This window comes from Camelus bactrianus, chromosome 26, assembly GCF_048773025.1.
Source record: "Camelus bactrianus isolate YW-2024 breed Bactrian camel chromosome 26, ASM4877302v1, whole genome shotgun sequence".
In the NCBI taxonomy this organism is placed as follows: Eukaryota; Metazoa; Chordata; class Mammalia; order Artiodactyla; family Camelidae; genus Camelus; species Camelus bactrianus.
Window position 1 is genome coordinate 36,038,681 of NC_133564.1, and position 19,260 is coordinate 36,057,940.

The 19,260-nt window shown below is 41.0% G+C and overlaps 1 protein-coding gene across 40 annotated transcripts in view; it reads right to left on the reverse strand.

The window, feature by feature from the left end:
* LOC141575166 (uncharacterized) overlaps positions 1–19,260 on the reverse strand; it is a 135,599-nt gene that overhangs the window by 73,761 nt on the left and 42,578 nt on the right. For 29 of the 40 annotated variants that reach the window (XM_074353854.1, XM_074353841.1, XM_074353852.1 and 26 more), the window contains 4 exons: positions 9,778–9,942; positions 9,061–9,200; positions 7,047–7,271; positions 2,381–6,431 (listed from right to left, as the gene is read on the reverse strand). The gene's annotated coding sequence lies outside the window, so the exon portion shown is untranslated. Of the gene's footprint in view, positions 1–264; positions 6,432–7,046; positions 7,272–9,060; positions 9,201–9,756; positions 9,943–19,260 lie in introns of those variants that run through there. The other 11 variants (XM_074353827.1, XM_074353822.1, XM_074353832.1 and 8 more) reach the window with 9 other exon arrangements.

The following is a 19,260-nucleotide window of genomic DNA, read 5'->3' on the forward strand; positions in this document are numbered from 1 at the left end:
TCTCAAAGATTGTAAGAGCAATGTTGTTTCGCCAATCCCCCAAAAATTCCTGAAAGAACCAAAAATTCTGAATTTTGAAAGTAAAAGGCTATCATATATAGAAATAAAATAAATGATCCTCTTCATCAGTGTTTCAAGATCTGACTCCAGATATTTTAGCAGGCCATACTGAATCCTAGCACAGAAAAATCAGATGGACTAGTGGTGAGTAAGGTCCAGGAAAACGGCAGTAATTCCTCCACTTGTGTAAAGACATACCCTCACCTGCCGAAGGTGAATGTAGAACGCATTCTGGAGATATTTGGAAGCTTCCAGGGTCCGCTTCTGAATGGCAAGGACACGGACAGCTTGGGAGCATGCTTCTAACTCAGTCACCGGCATTCTTACACTGCAGGGGAAAAGGAGGCCCTCAGTCGAGAGCAGAGATATTCCTGTCGTGTCTCCCAGGCCGCGCCTCGGGGACTCAGTGCCCTGCAGCAGCCCGGCCCCAGGCGAGGACACGCAGCGTGGCCCACCCAAGCAGGAGGGGCACTGTGCTTGAGAAATCCCATCCCCGATGGGGGCAAGAGGGGCTGGTGGGGTTGAGTGAACCTATAAATGCCCACAGAAATATGCCTGCATTCATTCAAGTGATACAAGCAACAGTAGCAGGCTATTTAACAAAATTTCAATTTTCAGAGGAAATTTTGCCATTCCTTTCCACTTGTCCCCTGCACTCTGAGACAGGCTTAGGCTATCTCACACCTTCAACTCTGAAGCAATAGTTGTGAAGTAATTTTACTCTGCTGCAAGTGTCCTCGCTCCCCGTGTCACTGTGTCTGTCCTCTCTTAACACAGTCGGATATCTTCCTGGATCTCTACCTGAGTTCCTTTCTCCTCCTCCTCAGATCCTGAGATAAAGGACAAGTGAAGACACATGACCAGAAAAGGCACTGTGGTCTTGACCGAAATCCACAGTGACCCCCTAGGTGTGTGCTGCCCACCCCTTACTTTTGATTCTCAAGGTTCTGCCCAGGGTGACATCCAGCCCAGAGAGGTGGCCCAATTAAAATCTATGTGGCTTGGGCACGGGGACAGGTGCTGGAGCTGGTTCCGGGACCAGGCCCCTCCCCACCTCTGCTCAACTCTCCCCCGAAGCCACGCTGCCAAGCACTCAGGCTCCGTGATCTGATGTCCTTCTCTTCTACTCTACTCCAAACCCTTTTCCTTTGCCTTTTTTCCCTAATTATCCCCAGCTGGAGTGATTTTTCAATCGCAGTATCTAAAAAATTTCCTGCAGCCGAAAATGAGGTCTCCAGATATCAATGCCCATATGCTGGTTCCTGAAGAGAGCCGCTGGATAGGGGGACCCTCACCAACACTCACAGGGCATCAGACATGTTTCAGGGTCGGCCACCCCCAACAAGAGTTTGCTGTGACCCCTATGACCGCACTGCATCCCTGCTCACAAAAATATAGTTGGCCCACTTATCGGTTATTAAGAAGCAAAAATACAAAATTGCTCATGTTTCTTACTAAAATTATCTATGAAGCGGAAAAGGGAATTGTAATAGAAAAGAACAATTTTGACCCCATGTTAGGTCTGTTCCTTTGGCTTTAACCCTGTGTCCTGTTTTCTAGGCTCAGACATGCTATCTCTGCACCATTTGTAAAAGAAAGTTGCCTTTAGACTGAAATATCCAGGACAGCCTCTTCTCCTGGCCGTGATCTTGAAGGATGCTAACTAATCTGCACTTATGTAGAGATGGCAAGTTTCAAACTAGAGAATAACTTTGTTTTATTTTTGGAGGTTTTACAGGGGCAACATGATTTGATCCACATGGACAGCTGCAAGAACAGCGGATTCAAAGGACAAGCAATTCATACAACAAGAAGTTTCCAAAAACCAACTGCAGCCCCGCCCCTTTTTAGTATAAAAGTAGACTCAATTCTGACTTGGGGAAGATGGTTCTCCAGGACATCAGTCTGCCAACTTCTGGGTCTGCCAGCTTTGCAAATAAAGTCACTATTCCTTGCTCCAACACCTCATCACCCAGTTTATTGGCCTGTCATTTGGTGAGCAGAATGAGTTTGGATTCGGTAACAAAATGACTGCATTGGAGGTAGTATGTCTCCACTCTTTCCTCGTTTCCAATATGTAACATGCACATTATTTATGATCTAGTGCAAATAATTCATCAAAGACAACCACAAAAAGAAACTATACTCACCCAGCTATCAACACTGAAGTCAAAACCTGTCAATTTTATATGCTGTTTAAGAACACAACCGAAAAACCTAACATAAGGAGTCGATTCCACGGAAATAAAATTATTTATACTCCTTCAAAACTTTTTCTTTTCTTTTCTATTTTATTTTGTTTTGCTTATTGAAAGGAAAATAAAAGTCAAATCATTTTATTTCACGTATTTTTGTTATAGCTACATATTTTAAATACTACAAAAAGACTTAAATTGCAATAAAAAATTGTTCATATATTAGTATAAAGATATATACACAACCAATGGGGATTAGGAAAGGAATGGACATTTACTAAAAATCCACTGCAAGCCAGTCTTTTACAAGCATATCATGGAATATAAGTTCTATTATCCAGGGAGCCTCACCCACATTCTCATTACTGAGTCCCTTAGTAATCAACCACTAAGTCACCAGCATAGAACCATGTGATCAGTATTTTAGGAATAAATGAGGGAATTAGCTCATTCAATTCTAAAACAAAATCCCTAAAATAAATACTGAACTTATTTACAGATAAATAAAATTTGTCCCCAAAAACGTAAAGTTTCTTCCTCAAGGTCACAAAGCTAATAACTGGTAAAGTTAAGATTTGAACTAATCTGCCTGATTCTAAAAACTAAGGTGGAAATCCCATTCGACTGGGGAGTGTCCAGCTGCACAGCCTATCACCCTATCTTTGTTCAGAGCTGGCCTTAGACAGCCTGAGACAGCACCCCATTCCTGTGGAACTCGAGGGCAAATGATAACAATAAGGATTTTATATCCAGCAGTTTCTTAGGTCTCATGTATATAAAGTGTCAGCAGGTCAGCAGAAAATCTCTGGGAAACATGAGTGTGTCCAGACCGTTTTGCTGATTAGAAACTCAATCTATCAGGATAGAGTGACCTTCCCATGAGAGGCCACATGGACATAAAGTAAAGGCAGCTGAACAATGGAAACTAGCAAGACCCCGGAACTCAAGCAAGGATCCCTGCCATCCCCCACCCAGTTGCCTCTTCATCCGCATGGACATGAAGACAGAAGACCCGGGTTCTTGTCCAAGTTACACTATCATGGATTCTCACCCATAAAAAGGTACGAATCTATGCTGTCATAAGTCCTTTCCAACTCAAATATGATGACACCAATATCTCAGCAGAATATCTATGTCTCCACTTCCCCACTTCTAATAGGAGACTATTTCTGTGGACACAAAGCAGAAATCCAATTTAAAAAACCATGCAAGAAGCCAGGCGAATTTCTGCTTAAGAGCCTTTGCTCTCACGCTCAGTGAATGAAAACTCAGAAAAAGTGGTCCTTCTCCCTCAGCAAATGGGAGGTAGCCTGATTGTGTGTGTGTGTGTGTGTGTGTGTGTGTGTGTGTAAATCAAATATAATCATGTCTGGGACGTGTACAGATTATTTTTAATTTCACTGTAATTTCATGGGGATGAGCCAACTTTTAAAGTAATTTGAATGTAGTGTTCTGAGACAGACTCAGTCTCTTTTGGTGGAGGAGGTGAAAGGGGAGAGTAAAGGAGGAAAGAGGTAAATGAAGCAAAGAAGTAAGAATACTGCTAGGGAAAGGCAAGACGTTAATTTTTTTCCTCATTGCATCACATACAAATTAGGGACTGGCTTTCCCCCGATGTCTTATCGAGCACTGAGTTGCAGAAGAAGAGGCGACAGCCCATTTCTCACTGAGATTGTGATTGTACGTGGCATCTTATAGACACAAATCATTTACCCTGAGCAAACACTCTAGCAGCAGGCTGTAATTCTCCTGTTTTGAGAGACAAGAAAACAGGAGTTCAAAGCGGGTAGATAACTTGACAAAAGTCAGAGGACCAGTAAACAAGAGAGGATGAATTCAAACTCAGATCTGAATGCAGAGTCTCATCTTCCCACTCCCAGGGCAGGAAAATCCTTAACACACAGGCTCCCCAGCTCCCCTGCAGTGTTCCTGGCGCCAAGAATTTCCCATGGTAATGGTCTCCAGTTCTCACAGACACAGTGCTCTGTGCAGCCAATGACCTTGATCAGACCTTGATCATCTACCTGCCACGCCCACCAAGCTTCACCATACAGGCAGGAAAGCTGGCTTTCAAGTGCAGACAAAGCCACCCTTAGTCTAACCTGGGCTCTTCTGCAGCTTCTCCAGCCTAAAGGCAGCCATGAAAGTGCTCAAAGTTTGTACGTGAGCCACACTACCTCTCTCCATCTGTGTCCCCACCTATTCTACTTAGGTATGAACATTTTGAGAATCTTGGAAACAAATTTTTAAAAACAGAAAAGAAAGGATTCTGGAACAACTACTTAATACTTACAATTTTAAATGACAATTTACAAAGTAAGTATTGAAAAACCGAATCTTCCTTTCTAAATGTCAGTTTTAAGCATTTAAAAATATAATAGCAAAAAATTCTCACTTACAAAATTAACAAAAACATAAACAATAATCTGGAATAAATTCAAAAATAATGCCCATATTCTAAATGGAGAAACTTCAGGACTGTACTGAGGGTTAAAGTAAGATGTATGAATGTAGAGACATAAACATATTGCATGGAGAAAAGCAGTTTTGTAAAGATGTAAGTTCTCCTAAGAATAATTCAAAACTTAATAAATAATCCCATGAAAATTCCAATCTGATTTTTTTTAACTTGAACAAAATATTTTGGAATTCTTCAGGAATAATATAGTCATAATACTTGACAAGAAAATTTGGGATGGAAGAAAAGAATCAAAAAAATCAGACTGCCAATTATTAAATAAATTTTTACAATATGTAAGATATGGTGCTGGAGTAAGGAAAGGAGATTGACAGAAGGGAACCATGAGCTCAAAAAGAGACTCTAGTGTATGTAAGTATTTTGTACAGGTGGGATTTCAAATCAAAGAGAAAATTATGAATTCGATAATTGTCCTGGGACAGAGAATCACCTGGAAAGAATAAATTCCATTCCTGTCATAATGACCACAAGATAAATTGCAGATAGTGATGTAAATATTAAAAAGTACTAGTAACAGCAAATAGAACACTTTGCTCTTATTAACTCAACTTCTCCTCACTATAACATGTACTATTATAATCTCCATCTTAGAGTTTAAAAAAACCTACAGAAGAGATTTATTCCATTATAAGAGAGTATTTCTAAGAATAATGTCAAAGATAAAACCCATAAGGAAGACATTTACTATCCTAAGAATAGTTTGAGCCACAACAAAAATCAGAAAACTTCCTGAACAAAATGAAAGGAAAGAAATGACAAGAAAAAGCTCTGTGATACATGTTGATGAATTCACGAAGTTAATTTTCATAACATACAAAAAGCTGTCACAAAGCAACAAGAAGCTCCCTCACTTAAATGTGGGCAAAGGACAAAAGGAATCATTCATTTTAAAAAAGTCAAATGGCTAATGAGTGAAAAATGCTCAAAACTTCACTGGTCATCAAATGCAAACAAAAACAATGAAAAAGCACTTTTGCTTATCATATTGGCAAATATTTTTAAGATATTCTAGCTAGTGTCCATCTGTGGGAGAACAAATCATGAGCGACTTTTTCAGAGGATGACATATCAATGGATTTGTAAGCTCTGAAAACGTACATACACACTGACTCAACTCCACTTCTAGGAATCGTTTCCTTTAGGAAAAAAAAATCAGTCCAAAAAGATGTACCCATCAGGGCATTTACACAGCACTGTATACAAAGGTGGGAAGAAAAACTGAAGTGAAATCATATCCAGCGATAGAGAATTGGTTACATAAATAATTGTGCATTTTTTCATTCCCCAATAGAGAAGGAATTTCTAGTCACTTGAAAGGAGTCTGTGATGAATGTAAATGTCACATCCAGGGACTAAATTTCCAGAAGCCTTAACTAAAGGAATACACATACAAGATCACAGGAATGTCTGTACAAGAAGGATGCAACTCAAACATTCTTTCTGACAGTGGAAAATGGAGAAAACTTAACTGTCCACCATCAAGACAATGATGCGGTAAATCAAGGCGAGCTGCGGGCGCTGAGGGAGCCGGCGTTTCGCCATGGTCCAGGGCCTTGTCCACCGCACTCTCCCACCAAATGTGTCCGTGGACGAGACGACACCCGCACATCAGGAGACCCCTCCAATTTATCTGAAAGGGCCGGGTGAGTCTGGAGTGGGAGGACGTCCATGATATACCCCTAAGTGAATAAAGCGAGCTGCAGAAAAACATATAGTATGGAATCATTTTTAAATAAAGCATATATACACACACCTATACATTGATTTCTCATATGTGTATATATATCTATCTCATAGGCATAAAGGTCATGATATATATATACAAAATTTTCAACAGCTTTTACTCTCAGGAAATAATGAGAAGGGAGTTAGGGGCCTTCCTGTACCACCACAGTTCTCTTTTCAGTATTTAGGTTAAGTATACTTGGAATTTAAAATTTATTTAAGTCCGAAGAAAAATGGACGATGCCTCCATAAGACAGAATGCTACACTGGTCTTTAAAAATCATGCCAAGGGAGATAGAATATTGTAGAAAAAGATGTAATAAGCCAAATGGAAAATGGAGGTCTCCGAACAGTAAACAGGGACGGAGTGCTCACTGGTTTTTATGACAGAGATGATAAACACTGACGAAAAGAACAGAAAATAAATGTTAAATTGTTAATTATTATCTCTGAGTAGCGGGACCAGGATAGAATCTTTTGCCCCTTTTTTCAGACATATTATATTAAATGCACATTATTTTTCATCTGAAAATAGCATTTTTAGACGTGTAGTACCACGCAGTGGGGAATAATACAAGAATACTTACAGAAACAATTAACTAGGAGACACCGCAGCAGCACCACACAATGTAAAACGGGCAATCCTGATTTACACCGCTCAGTTACATAAGGATCCAGAAAGTGAGAGCACCTGCTGTAACAGGGCGTGGCCCCCTTCTATTTGTCAGTTGTGTCTTCAGGGCTGAGGCAGTTCTGAGCACGGCCAGTGTCAGTGCTGGTGTCTGGATGGATGCTACTGGAGGTGAGGACACCTGCAAGCAGAAAGGAAGAACAGAAACCATCCTCTGCACTTTCTGTCTTGTTTCCTTGTTACTTTAAAAGAGAGGCATAAATAAGATAAACTGTGTATCTCCCCTACTGAAATTTCAGTAATGAAACCGTTTTTAAAGGCTTCAGAGCTTATATTCTGTCTATAACTGTCTTTTTAACAAAGAATCATATTTATTAAATGCTAATTGACTCAGTTAATTAACTCCCTGTTGAAATATTCAAGTAAAGAACATGAAAGGCCTTACGTAAAAGAACTACACCTGCAGTGACTAGCTCAGCTGTCTTGACGGCAATGCAGTCAGCCCCCACCATCCCGTGGCCCTGAGCTCCTGATGCTGGTAAGAGAGCACGCTGCCGCCTCAGATGGAGTGATACTGTGAAAGCATTTTTTGAACTCTACAGTACTGACAAAACATAACTGACAAATCCCAGGCTCCTTTGAAGATGTCATTTTTGGTTTCTGACCAACCACAGTCAATGAGCAGAACCACCCCATTCCCGAGTCATGGGACTCACGTGGGAAGAAATTTTGTAGAAATTTCCAGGTACAGAATGTAACCAACTATATGTAGAACTCTGACAAAAGAAAAGATGAAATACTCTGATGTTGAAGACACTCAAAATATTCTCCTAAGCCTTAGTAGCTGGAAAGGCTGGGCTTCTCCTCAGCCACTTATTTATTTCACAGCCAGTGAGCATCTCCCACAAACCCTGTTTCCCTGTGTCTGCTGGGAGCCTCAGGCACACTCTTGCTGTCGATCTTATAAGTCACAGGGCAGACGCGTGTCTCTCATGCCTGCCACCCTCACACAGGCTCGCCTCCTAGCCTCACTGTCTGAACTTGGCCCTATTTTCTCACCTGTTTATTTGGTATCTGTTCTTCTGTAAGCTGCCTGAAATGCTTTTTGGAACAAGTCAGAAGAATGAGTGGGTAGAGAAATGGACAGTTGGACAGGTGAGAGGTGGGCAGACAGACAGAGAGACTCCAAGAAAAGGGGAACAAAGAAAATTCCCTATGCAGAACCCTCTTCTAGTCAGGGAAGAAAACCGCCACGGAGACGTGTGAAGAGGCAGGTGGCTTAGGGCTGTTTCCTGGATTCCATGAAAAGTCCCACCAAGAGAGAGGGTAGAACTATAAATAATAAAAGAAAAAAGCATGCATGCTTGAAAAATATATCCACAATATGTACTTTCTAAAGAATAGATTCAAATCAGCAGGGCCCAATTACTAAATCCTTGGGTATTTACAGAAATGAGAATCCCATCTCCAAACCACAAGGCATCCCTTCGGAGCACTAGAGTCTACACGGGGCTGTTATAAAGCCTTCACCACAAAAGCTATGCTCTCCTGCACTTACGAGGAACGAGCAGCAGTGCTCGGGCTGCCCACGCGCATCATTTGCACACTACAGCACCTCTACGGGGGAGGGACGCTTAGCGAGCCCCATCTCTGCAGGACAGAAAACAAGCCCGGGAGAGGCTAAGCCGACCTACCAGTTCTCCATCTCACAGGACTGGTCACTCCAGAGCAGGACTCGAACTCGTACCCACGTTTGTAATCACGGTACTACCGTGCTTTGTGTGCTTTTTGTGTGTATAATACATTTGTTTCTGGCATGAAAGTATATTTAATAAATGATCGGTTGTCCTGTCTATTTCATTTGCTCACAATCAATCTTTATAATGTTGAATTGTACTCTTTTTCCGTGGAGAAAGGAACGGAACGAGCGGGTGTTAGAATGAGGTGGGGCTCCATTCTTTATCTGTTACCTCATCTCATCCAAGTCCCCAACCAGGGAGAAGGAGCAAATGTTTTCTTCATCTTTTAAAGAGAGGGCTCCACTGATGGTGACTTAACTCCAAAACCAAGTCTGGGGAAAGGGCACATTCAGCAACCAGAGCATTATCACCTGTAGGAAGGCAAAAACAGCTCACGGGAGGGCTCAGGGGGTCACCCTGATTTAATTTCAATCGATAAAACAATAATGCACTCTAAAAATACTAGCATGCAATGGATTGGCTCTTTCTTGACATCTAGCAAGTTTCCACAGCCCACATGTAAAATTATCGTGAACCAGTGAAAGGAAGTGTCTACAGACAAGAAAAATCAATGCCACATGTAAACTGAAACCCAGGCTGGAGGAAAGGAAGAGAAAGGGCATAGTAAAGAAGTGGGGAAAGGCTGGGGAAAATAAATCATCACACGGACTCTCAAGCATCATCCAGCAAGCATATAATCATTCGAGAGAGAGAGTTACTGAGGTCCTATTCTGTGCAAGATTGTAGAGCGGGTGAAGCAAGAGCGCAGCGACCATGGTGGCAGCAAGTTGCGGGGCTCAAATACACTTCTGATCCCGGTACCTGGCACACTTGTCCTCAGTATAAAGGCAAAAAAAAAAAAAAATGTAAAATAACTCTGTAAACTCAAAGCATTGTTAAAAAAAAAATTAAACAAAACCTAAATACCAGGACAGACAATCCACGCACATTGCTGGATCAGAAGACAGCGCTCTTGGAAAGGCAGTGCTCCCCAGAACGATCCGTATATTCTACGTGGTCTCGATCACAATTCCTGCGGGCTCCTCTGCAGAAACTGACTAGCTGCTGCTACAATTCATATGGGAATTCGAGGGTCTCAGTAACCAGTACGTACTTGAAAAAGAAGAACAATGTGAGAGGACTTGTAATTCTCAATTTCAAAACTTACAACTGTATGTCTAGGTGAGATTAGAGGCCATTGTGAAGTTATTACTGTGTTTATCCGTATTTTCTAAATTCTCTACAATGACTACAAGTGTTACAATAAGAAAAATAAAAAGTAAGGTATCTTTTAAAACATGCACACCGATTCATTCATTGGGAAAAAAATATTTTAACTATAAAGAGGTAACCAAATATCTAGTGAAAAAGGACTACTTAAAAACAAGTGTGTATTTTCATTTTTCATAAATTGAAAACTGAAAAGCACAAACACATCAAGTTTCTAGGGAGACCGATGCAACATATTAATAGTTATTTTCAAAAATTCTAATTGAACAATGAAAACTCAAGAAAGGGAAAATCGCGATTGACAGCCAACTGCAAACACATGGAGAGCAAAGGCCTAGAAATCACAGTTCCTTTAACTCTGATACTAACTCAATAGAAGAGGAAATTCCTCCCTGTGGGGACAGTGCAATCCCATTCATAAGACAGGATACACAGTACAAACTGCACTAGAATCTGGCGTGATTTTCTTAGAAGAATTCTAAAGTTACAACATTGCTGAAAAACTATAAAAACACTGAAAGACAGATTAAAACACACAGTCATATATATTATATAGAAACATATGAAGTCTGCTCCCATGTTGCATAGAAATACAAATATATTTGTTCATTTATGGGCACTGAATATTTTATCCCAGGTAGAATATTTCAACTAAAACAAATAATCAATAATACACACCTCTTGTCAAATCTACTTGATAAGGTACTCTGCTATGTAACCATAATGTGTCTAAGATAGATCTAAAATTAGTGAAAAAGATCTTTGTATGGTTTCTTGAACACTTCTCAAAATTCCAAGCTTAATTTTAAAATAGATCTGAGCAGTATTTCTATATTAACTTTTCCCTCGTGAAATGAACAGCACAGTCTGTTGTCAAAATTCTGTCCTTACAATGATTCACGAGCACTGTATCCTAAGAAAACTGCTGGACAGCAAGGCACTATCCAGACACTGTGACCAAACTAATGAAACACAAGGAAGACAGTGACCCTATTTTGGAGGACTTACCGTCTGTGTCAACTCTGGGGTTTTTATTTGATTGGTTTGATTGGGTAGCAAAATAAAATCAATCAAGTACTTTCTTCTTTAAGCATTCTGTAACTCATGACTCTGTTGTTAGTGTCATGAGAAGGAAAGACTAAAGCAAGACTTCATTAGGTCAATTAGCAACAGCCATCACTGGGGAGTGAGTAATAAAGAAGTTAACTAATAGCAATGCTTCTGCCTACATGAGACCTAAAATAAACCTACACTGATCTCTTTAAGGAAAATGAGGAGATGAGGCCCCAATGAGAAAAACAAAAACTAACAAGAAATCAAAAAAGTAAAGACTTTTCATTAACGATTCCAGGAAGGAGTGGAGCATGGTGGTGAAAAGCACAGATGCTGGGGACAAACATGAGGGTCTGAACTCCCACAGCACTGGGTAGCTTTGACACTGATAAGTCAGTGAAATTTTCTGCATCCCAGTATCCTATCCATAGACTGGGGACAGCAACAGAACCCGTCTCCTAGAACGGTCCTAATAATTAAGTTATTTTATATATAAAAGTTTAAATAAAATACCTCAGATATTAAATATTACCCCAAAAGCACAAGGAAAAAGAAAACAGAGATAAATTAGAGTTTATCAAATTTTAAAACTTTGCTTCAAAGGACACCATCCAGAAAGTGATAAAACAACACACAGCAGAAATTTTTTCAAATCATTTATCTGATAAGGAATTTGTATCTACCAAAAAAAAAAAAAAAAAAAAGAACCTCCTACAACTCAACAATAAAAAGGCAACTCAATTAAAAAATGAATAGAGGATCTGAAAAATATTTATAAAGGAAAATATACAAATGACCAATAAGCACATAGAATGATGTTCAATATCATTAGCTGTAAGGGAAATCAAGTCAAAACCACTAGGAGAAACCGCTTCACACTCACTACAATAGGTTATAATCAAAAAAAGAGTAACAAGCACTAATGAGGACACAGAAGATGCAGAGGTCGCAGCCGTTGCTGCTGAGGATGTAACACAGACTGGCCACTTTGGAAGAATGCCTGGCAGGTCCTTAGAGAGTTGAACATTTGGTTTCTGAATGACCAGGCAATTTTGCTTCCTGGGCACACACGTAAGAGAACTGAAAACAAATGTTCACATAAAAACTCCTACAGGAATATTCACGGTGCCATTACTCATCACAGCCAAAAAGCAGAAACAACACAAATGCCTATCACGTGATGAATGGGTAAACAGAGGGGCCCAGCCATACAGAGGAATATTATTCAGCAATAGCAAAGCATAGAGTACTGACCCAGGCCACAACGTGGACATATTTTGAAAACGTTACTCAGGGTGAAAGAAGTCAGTCACAATAGATGCTTCCACTTACATGAAGTAACACGATTTACATGAAATTTCCAGCAGAGGCAAACCCACAGAGAGAGAAAAGTGGCTCCCTGGGGCTGTGGGAGGATGGGGAAGACGGGGATGTCTGCTTATGCATAAGGAGCTTCCTGCTGGGGGGATGAAAACGTTCTAAGATTGAATGGGATGCACAATTCTGGGCATAGAGTACAAACCACTGTACATTTTAATGGGTGAATTGTTATTAAAACTGTTAAGAACGAGAGCACCTCGGGCCAGTACCTTCCCATAGTAAATGCAAATTGCTAAATTTTATTACAGGAAGAAGAAACTGACCTCAGCATGAAAGCAGGAGTTCAGCAAATGTGAGTTAACCGAAATTGGACAAGAGCATTTCACTTGAAACAGTTGCTGAGTGTACACAAAATATTAAGACATGACAAGGAAAATCAGTTTGACATCACGAAGAAGCATTCTGCTTCAAATGCAGATCAAGGATTCGGCAAGCCCAGCTGCTAGAAATGACCAGAGAAGAAACCTGGTTCTTTAAACAAGCACCAGAGCCAACAAGGTAATAGTGGTGAGGAAAGTAGGCGGCCGAAAATCTGGAACAGTTTGTTACAAATAATTTCTCCACTGAAAATTCAAAAATAAAATGAAAGTGATGTAATACTGTGTTGACCTCACGTGAATGGGCTTCCTCCGGTTCTCGACAGTTTTGTAACCCCGAATGAGAGACTCAGGAGAATCAGAATGGCTCCTGGGAGTCCCCAAATGACTGCCCACCAGCACGCTGACCACCATCATATCTGCCAGGGTGGAATTGCAGAGAAGAGACCAACGTCTGAAAGGCACAGGAAATATTGACAAGGGAAAAAAAGGCTGATGTCAGTCTTGGGACAGAGGCCCTGAGAGCAGAGGCCAGAAGGCTGCAGGTGAACTGGAGTGGCCCTGGGGCAGGAAGGGACCACGGGGGAGCAGATCTCAATTCTCTTCTCTCTCTCCCTCGGGTAGGAGAGATAAAGTCTGCATCCTTCTCACCTGGAACTGTGGGTTCTGGCTGGCATAAGTCTTACCGACATGGAATGAATGACTCAAGACTGTGGAAAAAGGAAAGAAAGCGAGAGGGAGTAGGGAGCCAACTCCAAGAGCCTCTAAAATGCTCCCATATTTATTGTGTATAATCAAAGAAAATAGTCTTTAACAGTTGTGTGATAGTAAACAGGAACTTGGGGAAAGACAGGATGAGACAGAGATTGTAGAATCCACAATGAGTAAAAAGGCTTAGTTTACCTTTAGGGGAGTCATGGGGAGAGGGGAACAAGATAAATTCTTTAGATATTCATTACAAAGCAGAACACCAGTCCAGCCAGGTCCGTGTTTTGGGGATAATAGACTATCTAACAGCACGCACGACCAGCATTTATAGCTGAGGGCCTGGGTCATTGCTGTGCAATGAACAGAGTGCTATCTAAAACCTCAAATATGCAAGCAAGGCATTGTCTCTGCTTTTTATGGCAAGGAGACAGGAGTGAGGATGCACAGGTGATTGCTTGAAAGCAGTTACTAAGCACACTTTTTCTTCTTAAAGTTGACGTGCGTCTGGTGTCTGTTAAATTTGTTAACCCAATCATGGGCTATCACATGCAACCATTATGGAGAACACCCTAGGATGACAAATCCTGGCTCTGGGTCTTTTCCTGCCAGCTTCGGCCATTCCAGCAGGGTCTAGACACATCCCTGAATAACTATCCCACAGAACCACCCAGACTCTTAACTCCTGGTGCTTGGAACTTAATTTTAGCTCTACACAACTTAACGGAGAAAAGTTTCAGAAACAATAGATATTATATTCTTTTTATATCTCATCATAGAACTAATTTTTCTGATTGCTCTAAGCTGCTTCTACTTGGTAAATCACCTAATTCTGCAGGTGAATTCAGTACTTTCCATTGCGCATAACTAGACAGCCTGGGCCCTCTGACTTCTATTGGTCAAATAAATTCCTATGCACCTAATTGTTTTCATTTTTCATCAAATTCAGCCTGGAGGTGAGGGAGTGTCACTCTGTTCCTCAGCCCACCCTCTACTCTATACTCTTCAGCAACTCAGGCCTCCTGAATACAAAACGTAGCATCTGTTTCCCTTGATCTACACTTTCCACAAACGCAACAGGAAACATCAGCCTAGAGAATGAATTCAACACAAATGTTAAAACAAAAATCTACAAACATGAAGCAACTCCATCTCCGAATCATGATACACAATGACATGAAATTAAGGGTGTCAGGTACAAAGCACGCGTGGGCCTGACCACCTCATTTCTATTCTTCAAAGGAAGGAAGGTTTTCATGTTTTTTATTATCATTCTTTGTCATTGTTTCTGATTAAGCCAAAAAATAGTTTATGAAATAATTAAGCACTGCAATAACAGATTTTCGCTGTATCAATTACAGAAGGCATTCAGAGGGGATAGGAAAACCCACCTATGTAAAAAATGCAAAATTTCTTCCCCTGTTAAGAACACGTATACAAAATGCAACAGAGAATTCAAATTCATGTGGAGAGGAGCAAAAGCCACAGAATCAAACAAAGTCAGTACTATGAGTCAATTCAAAATTCACTGGACAAACATGCTCAATGCATTCAAAGAATTTTAAAGGCACACTGCAAACCATTCACTTAATGATCTACAGGCTAGAGGAAGCATTTTCCTCTTTAAAAGACAACAGAAATCAATAGGTTGCCCCACCAAACGAGGACCAAACAACAATCAGGTTTTTAACAGTTCTGATAAATCAGCATGTTCTAAACATCAAAATCCAGAAATTTTAAACATTCATTCACACCACAATGAAACAAGCACTTAAAAAAAAGAAAAACAATAACCCGAAGAAACTAAGCACAATTTTCATGTACCTGGATCAATGGGAACTTCTTGTAACGCTGGAAGAAATAACAGGCTATAGCCTTTTACTTAAAAAATAAAACTACATTTAAAGATAACTGCTAAAACACATTTCATCATTCTTGTTGCCTTGAAAAATCCGAGGCACTCGTATCTGATCAGAAAGGCAATTCTGAGTAATAGTATGTTACAATTCAGTGCCAGTTTGCTTTAGTAGAAAAAAGAAAAGCTACTGTTTCTCATCCTGCACAAAGTGTAAAGAACCTTCCTGCCTCTATCTCCTCCTATTTTCTAAGCTCATTCTCCCCAACCCTTCTGAAACAAGTATGAGAACCTTTTATTCCCACCAATATGCCAAATGACAAAAGAGTATCAATTTATTTGTATAAATATATGCCTACAACTTGAACTGGAAGAGAAAGGTATCAGAAGGCTATATGGAACTTATTTCTACCTTCCTGAAATCACACACACACACACACACGTTCACAGAGACACAGACATGTACACACTGAATTACTGCGCAATTCACAAGCTGAGGACTTCCAATTTATAGAAGATAACTTTGTAGTTAGTTTAAAATACAAAACTGTCAGCTTTTGAAAGCCTTCATCATCTGCTAAATCATCCAAATATCAACGAGACCCAATTAGCCTTCTCTGTAGAATATAATTTTCGATGATGTCAAAACAGACCCTAAGTAGTGGATCCAAGACTCGTGTTTATCACTACCTATGATCGTTTTTAAACACATAAACAGATTCAGAAAGTATGTCCCAACAACATTTATTCTTATTGAAATAGCATATGTATTCAATTGTCTATACAGAAAATAGGTCCCATGATGGTGTTTAAGAGCTATTTTGTGTATTGAAATATTTATTTTTAAGTTCAGACAAGGAGGGTTTGTATTACTCAGTTGTAGAACACCTGCTTAGCATGCACAATCTGTTGGCTTCAGTCCCCATTACCTTCATAAAAATAAATAAAAATAAGTGCTTATTTAAAAATAAGAATAAATTTATAAAAAGAGTAAATGCAGACTAAAAACCACTGCAATCTACGAGCCATAATTTTAATAAAAAACAAGAGTTTCTATCAAATATTCACTATATGACAATCACAGAGACAACCACAAATCGCCCCTGACAACCATCAAGTGTGATTCTCAGCAACCCTAATAAGGAGACACCGAAGAGAAACCCAGCATTGCGGATGAAGAAACGGAGCTTGGAGGAGCCAGGGACGCTGACCGTCCTGCTCCCCGTGACATCACGTCATCCCAGGATGAGCGCTGACAGAGCTGCACTGAGGGGACCCCCAGCTGTACGGAAACTTGGTGCACTGGGGAGTCCCAGAAAACACTCAAAACTGTTCAGTGAAGACCCAGCTCAAATATATTACATTGTGCCACATCCTTTAAACAGGGAACATGACTGAGACCTTTTTGATGCCTCCGTGTCCTTTCGGCCATTATCAATTATTTGCCCTCTCAGCATGCCCAGTCATGAATTGGACCCCATATGAAGTGCACTCAGATGGCAGAGCTTTTAAAGCTGTTTTATGAAGTTTGTAAGACTCTATGCCTCACACAGGCGGTCATCCATGACTTCTCACCGGTGTGGATGTACCACATGAAATCACACCTTTCTGCTTTTTAAAATCCCTCCATGTAATCCAGACTTTTCAACAGCAAAGAAGCAGCTCAACCAGAAACAGTGGATAGCTTTTCACCAAATGGACTCGAACAGCCCATCGGACTACCTGGAAGCCTTTTTTTTCTATTAAACCCACTTCCAAGGACTTCATCATTTTCTGATTGGTGGACTTGGCCTCTGACTGGCCTACTCTGAGAGCTCCCAGCCTCACATCCGGGGGTGGGAGAGGACCCTGATGTTCGGGGAAATCAGTGCGGAAGGCGGAAATCTTCCACCCAGGTCCGCACGGGTAGAAGTGCCACAATGTGCTCAGAATATATACCGTCAGCAACTCTGGGCTCCCATGGACTGATGTCACATTAACCAAACTCATGAGAGACTGATGCAAGAAAACCAGAAATTAAATTTATTAATGTAACAGGAGATGTGAAACTACGAACCAGACTGAAATATCAGAGTTCAACTATGAGTACAGATTCTCCTCAACGGCCCAATCACGGGCAGGCAGTCACATGGCAACCATGGACTGAAGCAGAGCAGGAAGGGTTTCTAGATTAACTCAATGGACTAAATTTCTGTTATACGAACAGATCTGCTGCCCAGAAGACATTTAACGCCAATCACGGTGCACTGTCCGTGGACAGTGGCTGAGACACGTCTGTGAGCACCTGTGTAACTCTCCTTCCCCTGTCCTTTCTGGGCTAAGTGATGCACAGAGGTACAGAGATCCAGGGATGCAGATACCTCTAAACACCCAAAGCCCATCCCTGGGAGCCTGGAAACCAGACAGCCAGGGTTTAAATACCAGCTCTGCCACTTACTAGCTCTGTGACCTTGGCCAACTTACTTACTCTCTCCGTGCCTCAATTTCCACATTGTAAACCTGGGATAACAATGAAATCTCCCTTACTCACTTGTTGTGAAGATTGAAGGATTCATTTCTGTAAAACGCTCAGAAAAGAATGTAGCACATGTTTGGTGCTCAACAAATGTGAATTTAATAAGAAAGTGATTTACAAGTCTCCCTACTAATCATCTTCTGTGTTTCATGGCTAGTCTGAGTCCCAAAGGAAATCCTTATTTCCCCTCTTATCAACTCTTGGGGAGCACACTTCTCTTGCATCTCACCACCTGTTTAAACTGAGAGAAGGGATGCCTCCTCCACACTCCTCTGGTCCATGGAGAGTGCTTCCCCCTTCACACACCTGACCCCTGGCCAACGGCTAGCACTCTTCCCAATAACAGATTGAGGTGTGAGTCCGGAGAGACAAGCAGGGCATATGAAACCTTTCCTTTCCCTCCAGTGTTGGCCACCCTTCGGAAGCACCCGGGATGCTTAGCTCCATGGCAGGGAAGCCCTGTGCAGGATGGGGCAGATCATCTTAAGGGAAGGCTCGCTGTGTCCCAGAGCTAACTGGGACTGCTGAGTCTATAATTCTGGGACACAGTATCATGACACGCATTTTCCCACAGCCCTGAATTTTATGGAGAACGTGGCTTCATCAGTAATAAAGGAGACATTTATCGCCTGTCTGTTCTTCTGTGTCATCTCTCAGTTGGCTGCTGTAGAAAACATGGGTATAAGTATTGGGTCCACTTAAGCCCCAATATATATGAAGTACCAAAAAATTCTGTGGCTTAACATTGGTTCAGGGCGACTGTGTAACGGTCCTGACTTTGCTGATGCTAAATAATGGGTATAGGAACTATGGAACCTCCTCAAATATCTTTCAATATAAAACCAGCTTTTCTTATTTTCCTGTTTCTTAGTAATTGCCAAAGACTGTAAAATGATGGCTTCATACAAAACAGGAGCTAAACTTTATGAGCCCTTTGACATTCCCACTGTGCTAAACAATTTACATAATTTCTAATTCTCACAATTCTGCAAAGCAGATACGAGCATCCCCATCTCACAGACGAGGGAGAAACTCAGAACAAACTGACTCAGGCTCACGTGGCTCAGTGGCAGCGCGTGCATGCAAACACAAGTCAAATCAATACACCCCTTCTTCTATGTACAAAATCACCTCCCACCAAATGACACACAGCGGCTGGGTCAATACTCAGGGAACTCAGTACACTTTTCAGCTTTATGGTGCTCAAGAGGCCGCTTCTAGCTGCTTTATAAAATCCCGGCTCACTGGTTGCTAACACCGGAATAAAAGACCGATTTTGCCATTGTTTGCACAGCAAGTCTGAAATGTTCACAGCGAGGTGACAGAATAAAACAAAGATATAAGCAGAATAATTTTTCCAGGTAGACAGACATAAT